Here is a 13,865-nt window from a genome sequence, read left to right as displayed (position 1 = left end):
ATGGAAAAAGCAGAGAGAGGGGCTGGGGCTGGGGCTGGGGCTGGGGCTGGGGCTGGGGCCGGGCCAGGCATTCCAAGCTTTCTCTGTGGCTGCAGCAGCACCTTCCCCTGTCCTCTTCTGCACTGTCCCTGGACTGATGTGTGTTTTCTTCACACACACACACACACACACACACACACACAACTGTTGCAGCAAGTAACACAGGGACTGTGTTTCAACTGGAGGCCTCTTCCCCTTCAAAGGACCTGGGAGAGAGACCGGATTTGCTTGCTTCCATTGGCCTAGGGCCCCTCAGGGGGAGTGAATTATTACAGAAGAGTTACTTTCAGGCGATGATGCTAGGCGTGCTGTTGCTGAGACATCTGTGCACTCAGGAAATACTTCCTGACCATCTACTCTATGCCGGCTGTCGTGCTAGCACAGTCAAACGTGTGTTTTTCAGTAGGTGTTCTTGCAGAGCAAAACCAGGGTCTTGAACACACTAGGGAAGCACTCTGCCACCAGACTGTCTCCGCAGCCCCTCAACTCATAAGTCATTTTAAGGAGCTGGGCTGTTCATTCTTAAGTGCATTTTTGGTAAGCCAACAGATGTTAATCCCATAAATGCATGGATAAAAGTGCACTGGGAGTGTGGTAGGACCCAGGAAGAAAAAGTGAGCGTAACAGGCTTAAAGAGGTCTTGGGCTGGGGTGGTGGAAGTCAGGAAGGCTTTCTGGAGGAAAGGCCTTTGTGCTGATTACAGGCTCTAGGCTGAAGGCAGTAGCTTAGAAAGGACTTGTGAAGCAGAGAAGCTTCTCACAGGGCCCTGAAGACCCACATGGATCAAAGTCAGAGTAATGCTTCCATTGGCAGATACTGACCAGGAAGGGGAGCAGGAGAACCCACGAGGAACATGGCAGTGGTCCATGGAACTCCAGGGAGGGACGCAGAAGGGATCTATGAGAGAAGGGGGCTGCAGCAAGGGCAGAGCATGCAGGGTCTCGGTAACCAGGGGAGAGGCAGTGGGGAGCCACAGAGGATGGCAACAGGCAGCAACAGACAAAGTCAGATTTATTTCATTCTCATCCTCACCCTTTTTTACTTGTTTATTTTTTTGAGACAGGGTTTTGCTATGTCATTCAGGCTGGGTTTGAACTCACTGTGTAGTCCAGGCTGGCTTCAAACCTGTGGAACTCCTCCTGCCTCAACTTCCCAAGTGCTGGGATTACAGGTGTGCACCACCACCACCCCGGCTGCATTCATTCTTTCAATTGTGTGTGTGTTTTTTTTCACTGAGCACACATATGAAAAGGTACTCAACAGCATTAGTCATCATGGAAATGCTTTGGAATAAAAGTCTGGTGATTTCTACCAAAGCTAAACACGCAATGACATAGTGACACAGCAATTCCACCCCTGACCTGGAAGAAGGATTGCTGTATCTGCCAAAAGACGCCCACAGACTTGTTCCTCACAGCACACAATCCATGTGGATCCCACCACACCCAATAAGCACAAAAGGCAGTCAGGAGACAGCCTAATTCATGATGGTCATGAATGGGCAAGATGGACAATATGTGGATCACACTAAAAAAAGTGTTCGCCATTGGGGGTACTGACTAGGAAAGTGATCAAGTGATACCGCCAGGGACACCGTTGATAATTTGATCTAGTGGTAGTTTCATAGTTTTTGACATGTATTTATACACACACACAAATGTATTTTGGGGGAACTGGGGACCTTTAAATATGAATTAGTATTTGGTGGAGTTTTGATTATTGAAGTGACCATCGTTATGTTATAGAGGCATCCACTCAAATATGTTTGGTAAAGTGTCATAAAGTCAAATCACTTTGAAATGATTTCCAGTCTCAACCATATGTAGACAAGGATAAAGCAATGATGACAATATGATAATGTCACTGGATAGGATCTATCTGAGGTTTCCCTAAAGAGGAGATGGGATCTCATCTCACATGGGGCAGGTTTTTGACATAATCATAGAAAAGTCTTTCAGGATGCATCAGCAAGAGGCATAGGTAGGTTTACTAGGCAGAATCAAAGAAGTACATACTCAGAGAGAGAGTGTAGGCACTTCAGGAGTGGCATGCTAAGGTTGTGTGTTGTGGGTATGTTTGTGGTCTTTGCATACCCTCAACATAGATGATCTAAGCTGGGCATGATGGTGCACACGAATAATCCCAGCACTCAGCAGGCTGAGGTAGGAAGATCCCCAAGAGTCTGAGGCCAATCTGGTTTAGATAGTGAGTTCAAGGCAACCTGGACTCAATAAAGTGAAATCCTGTCCCAAAAAAGAAAGAAAGATCTAAGATATTTATTTTTTGAGTTATTTATCCTTTACTTGGTGTCTGATATCTCAATGACTATCTGTCTGTCTGTCTCTCTTTTTCTCTCTCTCATTGTCTCTTTCTTTTAGTAGCACTGGAGTTGGAGCCCAGGGCCTCATGTGTGCTAGGCAAGTGCTATACCTATAGGCAAGTGCTATACCTATAGCCCTAGTGTCTGCTATCTTTAGGTCAGGATGCCCATTGGGGGCTAAAGTAAAAACTGACTCTATCAATTATGTTCCAATACAAACTACAGCCAGGTATGGTGGTACACACATGGAGGCTGAGGCAGGAGGATTGCAAATTCAAGGCCAGCCTGGGTAACTTATGACATCCTACCTTAGAAAAACAAAAACAGAGCTGTTTATCTATGATTAAAGTTTAGAGATGTGATATCCAGTTAACAGTACTGTTCCTTTGATTTTACTTTCTGCATTGATGCTTGTAAATTGTTTATGATGGGTAGCTTTACTGTAGTATCAAGAGCTCCTTAGGAAATGACTATTTTTCAGAAATGTCTTCTGGTCATAACTGGTTTTTGACTGTGAAGTTTTGTTGCAAGATCCTACCTCTTTAATTTATTGGAGATGAGAAGTTTCTGTCTGTTTGGCCCAGCCCCTGGCTCTTTAGTACTGGCCTGTAGTATTGTTTATGACCCTCAGGCAATCTCAGTCTTGGAACAGGAGGAAGAACTGATTAAAACAACTACGTCATCTTGGCTAAAGTAGTATGATCAGTAATAACAATAGCATCAAGCACAGCCTAGACAATGGCAAACTGTGGTAACTTTACTTGCCATCTTTAACTATATGACCAAGATTTGTAGCTATATATATAAAAAATCTAAAATAAACCCAGAAGTTTTATATAATAAATAGTTCCTCAATAGAGCAATTTTCACCCTCAGTGGAGAAAACTTAAAAGGGGTAAAAGGAAAAAATAGAGAAATAGAAGATGAGAAAGAGATTAGAATCAAGGCTAGACAAAAGAATATTACACAAGCTTTGGGAAACGTGAAAAAACAGGAAGGAAAGAGAGAAGGAAGAAACAGAAAGAAGAGCAGTACAAAACATTAAAAAAGACTAGAAACAATGTTTACACTCATAAATACAGGAAGAAACAGTCAAGGAAAAAAAAGCAAAGAAAGGAAGAAAAACATGTCCACTGCAGGGTGTGTCTCTGCTGTCAAAGGGGCCAGACAGAGCGCAGACCCATCTTGGGTGATCCCAGCAAGCCTGCACTTCCAAGTCCCCTGAAGTTCAGGCTGATCTTGGTATCTAGCTGTGAGGCTAGGACTGGAGCTGTTCAGCCCACAATACTCCAGGTGCCTCTTGCTGACTTGAACTCAGCTCCCTGACCCTGGGTGTCTTCCCATGGCTGTGCCTCACCCTGACACTGGGAGCCACTAGACAGAACTAAACCCCCAGTTGCGCTGAGTCCTGGGTTCACCTGGCCTCTTTCCAAAATAGCAACAGGCCAGTGGTGCTCTGAGGATGTCTGAATGAGATCAGAATCACTCACCAGCCACCGCAGCCCAGGGCACCCACTGCTCTGCTCCACTGCTGTTTCTCTGTGGAAGCTGCAGTTGAAGTCGCCTTGCCTCTATAGGTCTGAGTCACCTCTCTCACAACATGAGCTGGGATTCAGACAGAAAGCACCATTTGCCACCTCCCTCTTCTGCATTGAGGTCCTGCTATTTGCTGTCCCCAAGGGTTCCAATTCTCGAGTCAAATCCTTACTGGGTGCTAGGAACCCACTCCCTCCTTCTTGTCCCCATGTTGCCACATTCCAGCATTTGGACTCCAAATCTCAAAGAGGCTGATTTGCTGCTGCTCACCATTCCATCTTCCCAGAAGTCTGTCAGTACTGTTTCTTTGAGAATGAAAGTCTTTGACATGACTTTTAGAATGTATGGACTCAAAGTATGGAAAGGAACACAGGTCAAATTTATGGACTTACAGCAACTTTAAGACTCTTCTGCATTCTAGAGCAAGGGGCCCGGAAGAAAAACAGACTGAGGGAATAAAAGGTATGGGTAACCTTGGGTAACTCTGACTGTGTCTTGGGGTTGAAGCTTTTCTTGAAGCTACAGTTTCCTCGAAATTACAATTGCCTGGTCTCCTTCCACCTATGTGTAGTTCTTCATCCTCTTCAGGAACGTGGTTGAAGGTAGAGAGTGGACACTTGTGTGCCTCGTTTACAGTCCTTCCTACTTCTATTCGTGCTCAAAAGCCCTTACAGTAAAAAGTTAAGCCAAAGCCCAAACCCACCCCTCATCCTTGCCCACACTCCTAGGGGAGCTCTCAGACCACGGGCCCTGTTTTCAGGCTGCTGGTTCTCAGCGCCCTGGCTCTCTTCTAGGCTTTAGGGGATGTGGCCTGTCAGTGTCATTACAGACTCTGTTTCTCCTTTGTCAGAGTCCTTCTTTGAGCATCCTATCACCTCAGCAGCAGAGGGAACTGGCAACAGAAGAGGCAGTGGCTTCAGGACTGAATACCCAATCTGCTGCCCACCAGAGATCTGCCCTGGAGCTCTTTCACCTCTGAGTCTCCGTGCATCTCTGATGTTGGTGCAGTCACAGACCCTAACTCTGAGTTAACCGTGGCTGTGGTGGGATGCAGCAAGAGCATAGAGCCCGTGGCACAGCGTGCAGACCCCACGAGGGCTTGCTGTTGTCTTCCTTGTGACAGAAAGAACTGGAAGCCAGGGGATGGTTCACTGTTGCTGTCCTCAGACTGGGGCTTGATGTGGAAATTTTCTGCTGCTGTGGTGCTCAGCACACAGGAGGTCAGGCTTTGGCTGCATGTGACTTGAGAGCCAAGATAACACAGGGTGCCAAGAGCCCTGAGGCACACCCCTGATATCCGTTTGCATCCCTTTTCCCTTCTGGGGGGCTTTTCCTTTACCCTTCTCCATGCTGTCTCTCCCTCCACCTCTGCTCTGCCTTCTTCCTTCCCCTCCACTCTTAGCTGCCCTCTTGGTCATGCTCAGGGTAGAGCTCTGGGAGAATGACCCTGCTCTTCAGCTTCCTTTCTGTTTTCAGAGTGAAATAAAAATGAGAACCCTCCACCCTTTCTCATTAGTCATTCTCTCATTGATTCATTCACTCATTCATACACCTTCCTTGTGAGCCCAGTGTGCTCCTTGCAGTGTGCAGGTGCTGGGTAGACAGCAGAGTCTGAGGTAGCTGTTGGGCTTCTCACACCCACATAGGATCTGTCTGTAAGTTCTGTTCATTCCTCCTTCCAAGTGGACCAACCATCGCACACGTACGTGCTTCCCTCCGGCCCACTATCCACTTTCACATGGTTTGCAACTGTTTTCATTTCTGTTCTTAGCCACCACCCCAGCCCATAGCCCACCCAGCAGCTACTGATTCTGCTGAACCATGAATCAAATCACACTATTTCCTACCTTTCCATGACTCCCAGCCCTCTCTGGGGCTCATGGGAGATCCTGTGTGATCAGCCTCGTCTCCCTAACCCTCCTGTCCTCCAGCACTTGCTAATTCCCTGCTGTTTCTCAAACTTGGCCTTCACATTCTGACCCTCCCTCTGGACTTGCTACATCCTATGCTTGGAGTGTCTTTTCCCCACATATCCATGTGACCATCGAGCGTTTCCTTACCGGCCCTCTCCTCAGCCAGTTCTGCCCTGGGTACCCAGTCTAAAAGATCCTTTTCCCTGCCTTCATCCTTCATAGCTCCTCCTCCCTCCATTACATTTTTAAATTTGCATTTATCATAAGTTATACTCAATACTGTACATATTTATCTTGTAAATGTGTTAATCTGTTTCTCCTTCCCACTAGAATTTTCCTCCATGCTGGTGTGGGGAGATTTTGGCATATTCTGCTCACAAAAAACCCTAGAATACCTAGACTGGGAGGGAAGCAAATTCTTTTCGTAAAGAGCCAGATAGCAAGTCTTTTAGGTTTTGCAGCCCATGCAGTCTCTGTTGCAAATGCTCAGCCTTCCACTGAAACACAAAAGCAGCCATCAAAATAGTGCGTAAAAAATAATACACAAGCAGCTGAACATAGCTGTGTTACAAGAACATTTTATTTACAAATATAGGTGGCTAGGGGTGTTTGCTAACTCCTGCTTGTGAACTGCCTGACCCTCAATTAATATTTGTTCAGTGTGTGTGGTACTGGGGACTGAACGCAGGGCCTCAGGCATGCTAGGCAAGGACTCTACCACTGAGCTACCACCCCAGCCCTGTTGATTGAATTCTTGAAGGAAAATATGTTAGTCAGCTGTAACCATGACAAAATACCCGAGAGAATCAATTTAAAAGGAAGAAAGTTTTATCTTGGCTTACTATTTCAGAGGTCTGTGGTGACAGTCTATCACAGTGGAAGTATACAGTGCTGAAGGTCTGTTCACCTCATGCAGTGACAGGCAAAGGAGACAGGAAGGGGGTAGCATCCCAGTATCACCTTCAAGGCCATGTCCCCCATCACCTAACTTCCTTTCAGGAGGCTCTACCTCCTGAAGGTGCCACCACCTCCCAGTGGTGATAAAGGCTACATACCAAGCCTTCAACCACATAGCATTTGGGGAACAACCAATCTCTAGCAGAACACGAGGTCATTCTAGGAGGAAATTTGGGCAAATGAAACAATTTCAGACAATGTTAGGTGCTACAAATAAAATAAAGCCTGGGATGGAGGGGCTGATGGCTGGGTTGGTTAATGTGGGAGGAACTCCCTCCCTGAGGAGGTGGTATTGGAACTGAAGTATGTGCAGTGAAAGCAGGGGCTGCTGAAAGACCTAGAGCAAAGGCTCCCAGGCAGGGGATCTGTAGAGGCAAAGGTTTGGAGGTGGGAATGAGCTGGCGCATGATAGGAACACAGAAAGTCATTGATGTGGTACCACACAGTGACTGAGGAATGAGACGCAGGCTGGCCTGGAGAAGTGGGCAGAGGGCGAGCCACAGAGAGCCAGGCCTGGAAGGATTTTTTAATCCACTCTACTTTGGAACCTGTTTTATTATTTTTAATTGTGGTAAAAATATACATGACATGAAACTTACCATTTTAACTTTAAAAAAAAATAGTACTGGGGATTGAATCCAGGCCCTTCAACCTGAGCACTATCCCCAGCCCTCTAAAATTTTTTTTAAAATTTTGAGACAAAGTCTTGCTAAGTCACTCAGGCTGGGTTCAAACTTGTGGTTCTCCTGCCTTAGCCCCCAGAGTGATGGGATTACAGGTGTGCCCTTCTCCACGCCTGGCTCATTTGAACCATTTTAAGTGTATAGGTCTGAGGCATTACATGCGTTAACTTTATTGTGCAACCACCACTACCATCCATCTCCGGAGCATTTTCATCATACCCAACCACAGCTCTATCCCTGTTAAATAATCTCACTCATTTCCCCTTCCACAGCCCCTGGAAACCATCATTCTCCTTTCTGTCCCTAAGAATATGTGTACTCTAGAAATCTCACATAAATAGACCCATAAAGTATCTGTCTTTTTTGACTGGCTTGTTTTGAGTAGTATAATGTTCTCAAGGTTCATCCATGCTGTAGCATGTGTTACGATTTCCTTTCTTTTTGAGTGTGGATAATATTCCATTGTGCACATATGCTGCGTTTTGTTTATCTGTGCACCCATCTGTGGACACTTGGGTGGCTTCCCCCTTTTAGCTATGGTGAATAATGCTGATCCAGGCATGGGTGTGCAAACATCTGCTTGAGTCCTTGCTTTTCTTTTACTGGGTGTATCCCTAGAAGTGGAAGTGCTGAATCATTTCCAGTAGATGCTATACTAAGGACCATGGCAGGCAACCCCACACGGGATGCAGGGTGTAACTTCTGCCTTTGGTGGGAACCTTCTGGCTGTGATGAGGGGCTGTAATCATCATGGGGCGAGAGGGAACAGCAGGGAGACCTTAGAGAAGGCAGGGGCAGGGGTTAAGGTAAGAGATGCCAGCGAGCCAAAACTTGGCCATCTGGCCTGGGAGGTCGTGTGGAGCAGATACATGAAAGAGTGATTACAGACAAGTAGGGAAAAAGTGCTGCAAAGGACATGAATGAAGACAGGGTGCTATGGTTACAGGGGAAAAGAGAAAAAGGGTTTCTGGGATGTTCTTTATGCTGTCTGCCGACTCAGAGTTGAGCTGCCAGACTGCTGATGCTTGGACCATAGTCCCAAGTTACTCTGTAGTCAGTGGGGTGGGATCAGCACAGGGCCCACAGCCTCTCTGCCTAAGGGTGTTTGACAAATGCCCCAGATGAGGAACAAGGGGCTAAAGGAGAAGGAAGAGAGTAGCTTGGTTCTTTGGCTGAAATTGTTGCACAGAAGAATTTGGTGGTTAAGAGCAGAGCTGAGTCCCTTCTCTGCCAAACCTCAGCTGAGAGGTTTGTAGCAAATGATTCATCTTTCTAACCCCCAGTCTCTGCTCCTGGAAAATGGGAGGCTTATTTGTTTGGTCTCATCCAAACAAATAAGAGATCTTGCCTTAGCCTCATGAGTGAGGCTTTTATTTTTATTTTTATTTTTTTTTTTTGTTTTGTTTTTGAGACAGGATCTTGCTATGTAGGTTAGGCTGGTCCTGAACTCACTACATAGCCCATGCTGGCCTTGAACTTGCAGCAATCCTTATGCTTCTCAAGTGCTGGGATTTTAGGCATGTGCCACCACACTTGGCCCTACCATCCACTTCTATCTTCTCGTGTGTTTGTGTGTGTGTATGTGTGTGGTACTGGAAACCAGGTCCTATAACACGTTAGGCTAGTACTCTACCACTGAGCTTATCTCCAGCTCCACTTCATCCATGAGAAGACAGGGATATTTGCTCGTGCTGTGCCTATAGCACCTAATGTATTGTCTGGTATGCAGTAGGCCATCGATAAATCTATTTATTTTATTTATTTACTCATTGCAGTACTGGGAATTAAACTCAGGGTCTCAAAACATGCTAGGCAAGTGCTCTAGCACTGATCTACATTCCAACCCTTTTTATTTATTCATTTTTGTGGTAGTGAGGAATGAGCTCGGAGCCTTCACACTGAGTTACATCTCTAGTTTTTTATTTTGATACAGGGTCTCCATAAATTGCTACGTTGCCCAGGCTGGCCTTGAACTTGTGATGCCTCTGCCTCAGCCTGAGTGCCAGGATTATAGGCATGTACTACCACAACCATTTATATTTTATTTTAAAAATCTTTAAATTTCATAGAGAAATTATAGCCACTTTAAATCTCAGGCTCAATTTATTTTAAAATACACTTGTGTATGTATACATGAGTGTATATAAACATATGTTTTTTAAAAATCCATGTAACTACCACCAGATCAAGTTAAATATCATTTCCATGTCCCTTGTGGGTTTCCTTGCTCCCTTGTCAACAGTGAGCGGGGGCATGGTGGTGCGCTCCTGTAATCTCAGCACTCATGAGGCTAAGGCCAGATCTCTGTGAGTTCAAGGCCAGCCTGAACTACGTAGTGAGACCCTGTCTCAAAACACAAAACCAAGCAACCAAATAAACAAACAAACAAACAAAAAAAAAAAAAATTAAAGCTTTGGTGGTGCATGCCTGTGATCCCAGCCAGCAACTAGGAATCAGAAGCAGGGGGATCACCTTGGGTTTGAGGCCAACCTAGGCAAACACAGTGAATTTAAGGCCAGCCTAAACTGTATAATGAGATCCTGTGCCAAAAACCAAACCAAACCGAACCAAACCAAACCAAACCGAACCAAACCAAAACAAAACACCCCGCCTCCACCAAAGAGCACAACTAAATGAAACAAATACCCCCCAATAGAAAGTGCTCTTCTGACTGCGATTCACATATGGTCCGTCTTGACTATCATGAATTAGGCTGTCTCCTGACTGCCTTTTGTGCTCCTTATTGGGTGTGGTGGGATCCACATGGATTGTGTGCTGTGAGGAACAAGTCTGTGGGCGTCTTTTGGCAGATACAGCAATCCTTCTTCCAGGTCAGGGGTGGAATTGCTGTGTCACTATGTCATTGCGTGTTTAGCTTTGGTAGAAATCACCAGACTTTTATTCCAAAGCATTTCCATGATGACTAATGCTGTTGAGTACCTTTTCATATGTGTGCTCAGTGAAAAAAAACACACACACAATTGAAAGAATGAATGCAGCCGGGGTGGTGGTGGTGCACACCTGTAATCCCAGCACTTGGGAAGTTGAGGCAGGAGGAGTTCCACAGGTTTGAAGCCAGCCTGGGCTACCCAGTGAGTTCAAACCCAGCCTGAATGACATAGCAAAACCCTGTCTCAAAAAAATAAACAAGTAAAAAAGGGTGAGGATGAGAATGAAATAAATCTGACTTTGTCTGTTGTTGCCTGTTGCCATCCTCTGTGGCTCCCCACTGCCTCTCCTCTGGTTACCGAGACCCTGCATGCTCTGCCCTTGCTGCAGCCCCCTTCTCTCATAGATCCCTTCTGCGTCCCTCCCTGGAGTTCCATGGACCACTGCCATGTTCCTCGTGGGTTCTCCTGCTCCCCTTCCTGGTCAGTATCTGCCAATGGAAGCATTACTCTGACTTTGATCCATGTGGGTCTTCAGGGCCCTGTGAGAAGCTTCTCTGCTTCACAAGTCCTTTCTAAGCTACTGCCTTCAGCCTGGAGCCTGTAATCAGCACAAAGGCCTTTCCTCCAGAAAGCCTTCCTGACTTCCACCACCCCAGCCCAAGACCTCTTTAAGCCTGTTATGCTCACTTTTTCTTCCTGGGTCCTACCACACTCCCAGTGCACTTTTATCCATGCATTTATGGGATTAACATCTGTTGGCTTACCAAAAATGCACTTAAGAATGAACAGCCCAGCTCCTTAAAATGACTTATGAGTTGAGGGGCTGCGGAGACAGTCTGGTGGCAGAGTGCTTCCCTAGTGTGTTCAAGACCCTGGTTTTGCTCTGCAAGAACACCTACTGAAAAACACACGTTTGACTGTGCTAGCACGACAGCCGGCATAGAGTAGATGGTCAGGAAGTATTTCCTGAGTGCACAGATGTCTCAGCAACAGCACGCCTAGCATCATCGCCTGAAAGTAACTCTTCTGTAATAATTCACTCCCCCTGAGGGGCCCTAGGCCAATGGAAGCAAGCAAATCCGGTCTCTCTCCCAGGTCCTTTGAAGGGGAAGAGGCCTCCAGTTGAAACACAGTCCCTGTGTTACTTGCTGCAACAGTTGTGTGTGTGTGTGTGTGTGTGTGTGTGTGTGAAGAAAACACACATCAGTCCAGGGACAGTGCAGAAGAGGACAGGGGAAGGTGCTGCTGCAGCCACAGAGAAAGCTTGGAATGCCTGGCCCGGCCCCAGCCCCAGCCCCAGCCCCAGCCCCAGCCCCAGCCCCTCTCTCTGCTTTTTCCATTTTGGAGAAAATTTCATATTTCTGTGATACTGAGGATGGAACCCAGGCCCTTCACACTGCACTACCTCCCGACTGCTCTTTCACATTTTGAGTTTTGAGACAGGGTTCTCTAAATTGCACAGGCTGGGCTCCAAGGTACAGCCCTCTGCCTCGGCCTCCCAGAGCGGTGCTGCTATCAGTGTGCACCTGGATGGCTGCCTGCCTGTTAAGCATGTCTGAGACCACACGGCACAATGGCCAACACCACTGGCTCTTTTACCCTCGTCCTCGACCAGACCAGCTGCGCTCAAAGTTGGGTTGAGTCACTTATCATGCAGGGAACCCCCGCTAAATTCCTCGGCTTCTCGGGGCCAAGTTCTCATCTGCAGAAGGAAGAGAACAGCACTACTTCCCTGGTGGGCTGCTGCGCAAATGACACGGGTTAACTGGCTCCCGTGCACGCCTGGGAACTGCTAGTGCGTCTCTAGGCCTAGTTTCTGTGCCTTGGAGATGAAGATGGACCATCCGGGGATTTCCTGGGTGGTGCTCAGGGGGCAGAAGCAGCCAGAGTGCTCTGCACACACTTGGGTGTGTGGGCCAGAGATAGGACCCGAGGGCCAAGCTGCGCGGGGCCAGGCCGGTCCGGGTTGGAAGCCCACCTCCATCACTGGCTCACTGAGACTCGAGCAAGTCCCTTCTCTGAGCCTCAGTTTCCCCACCTAGGAAGGGCAGATTCATCAGCGTCTCCACTTGCTCCTGTTTTATGGACTTTGGAGCCATCCGCCTGGGTTCAAATCCCTGCCTGGCGGCTGACAGCCAGGTGACCATGGCAAAGTCAGTGAAGGTCTGTGTCCCTGGTTTTGCTCCTGCACCAAGAGGAAGCAGCAGCAGGAGGACGGAATGAGGACACAGCTATGGGCCTGGCCCGGTCCAGGCTGGCAGAGGGCCCCGGCCACGCCGTTTCTCTGGCATCTGATTGCTGTGCTTGTACCAGGCGCCAAGGTCTGGGCAGGTCTGCAGGGTTAGCAAGGTGTCCCCGGGCCTGTCCGACAGGGGGTGGACTGGGCACTGGGGATGTGGGGGCCTCGGGGGCAGCCAGCGCGGCCAGCAGGTTGCGTGTGGAGGGGTCGGGGTGCGCGCGCCCACGCCTCGCGGCGAGGTGACCAGTGCTGGGGGGAAATGCTGCTAGCTTGGCTTCTTAGTTGCCTTCATGGAGCTCCACAGCAGTACCAAGGCTGTGACCCACGGGGACACTTGAGGCAGCTGTACCTGAAGACCTGGCACAGAAGGCGATTTTCAGGGAGGAATAATAGTATTAATTTAAAAATAAATTCCCAATATTTTATGCTATGATAGAAGTCTCTGAGGAGAGTGGAATGGAAATAGAAGCTTCATCAGAAAAAAGGAATGAAGTTTTCCCACTGAGAAGCTGTTTTTGCAATTTTTTTCTTCAATTTTCCCACGATGTGTGATTAAGCTGATGTGTGATTATGCTATTTTAATATTTTTAAATAGAAACATTTAGAAGTATGAAAGAAATGTTATATTCCAACATGTCAATAATAACAATAAGTAGGAAGTTACAATTTGCAACTATTTCAACTTCTGACAAACAAATATCAGACGTCAACTTAAAGATATGCCAAAGCACAAAAATCTCTGGAAGTGCTCCGGCAGGAGCACAAGCAAAATCTTTGTGTGTCACTGACCTTGACCTCATTCCCATATTCTGGGCAATAACCATGTGTCCCCCTTGGGGGTTCCTCCTGTCAACCAGCCAACATCTGGAAGGTGAGGGACGGGTGTAACTGGCCCTCCACAATCGATCACCGGTTCCACATCCACCTATTCTGCATTCCAGCATTCAGCCAACCACAGACACAAAATATTCCAGAAAATGTTTTGTTTGTACTGAACAGGCAGACTTTTTTCTTGTCATTATCCCTAAGCAAGTGGTGGCAAACCTATGACACATATATTTTCTGTTTCTCTTTTAAGACCAAAGATGTTAATGTAAGAATTTTTTAAAACTGAAACCTTGTATTCAGGTTTAGTTGCAAAGTTGGCACTTTGTGATAAATAAGTGGGTTTCAGATTACAGTTTGGGCATTCGGCCTCTAAAAGGTTCACCATCACTGCTGCAATACATTATAGCAATAGTTAGACAGCATTTGTACTTATTAGGTAGTAGAAGTAACCTAGCCTGA

This window comes from Chinchilla lanigera, unplaced genomic scaffold, assembly GCF_000276665.1.
Source record: "Chinchilla lanigera isolate Chin_1 unplaced genomic scaffold, ChiLan1.0 scaffold00041, whole genome shotgun sequence".
Lineage (NCBI taxonomy): Eukaryota > Metazoa > Chordata > Mammalia > Rodentia > Chinchillidae > Chinchilla > Chinchilla lanigera.
This window is presented reverse-complemented; position numbering follows the sequence as displayed.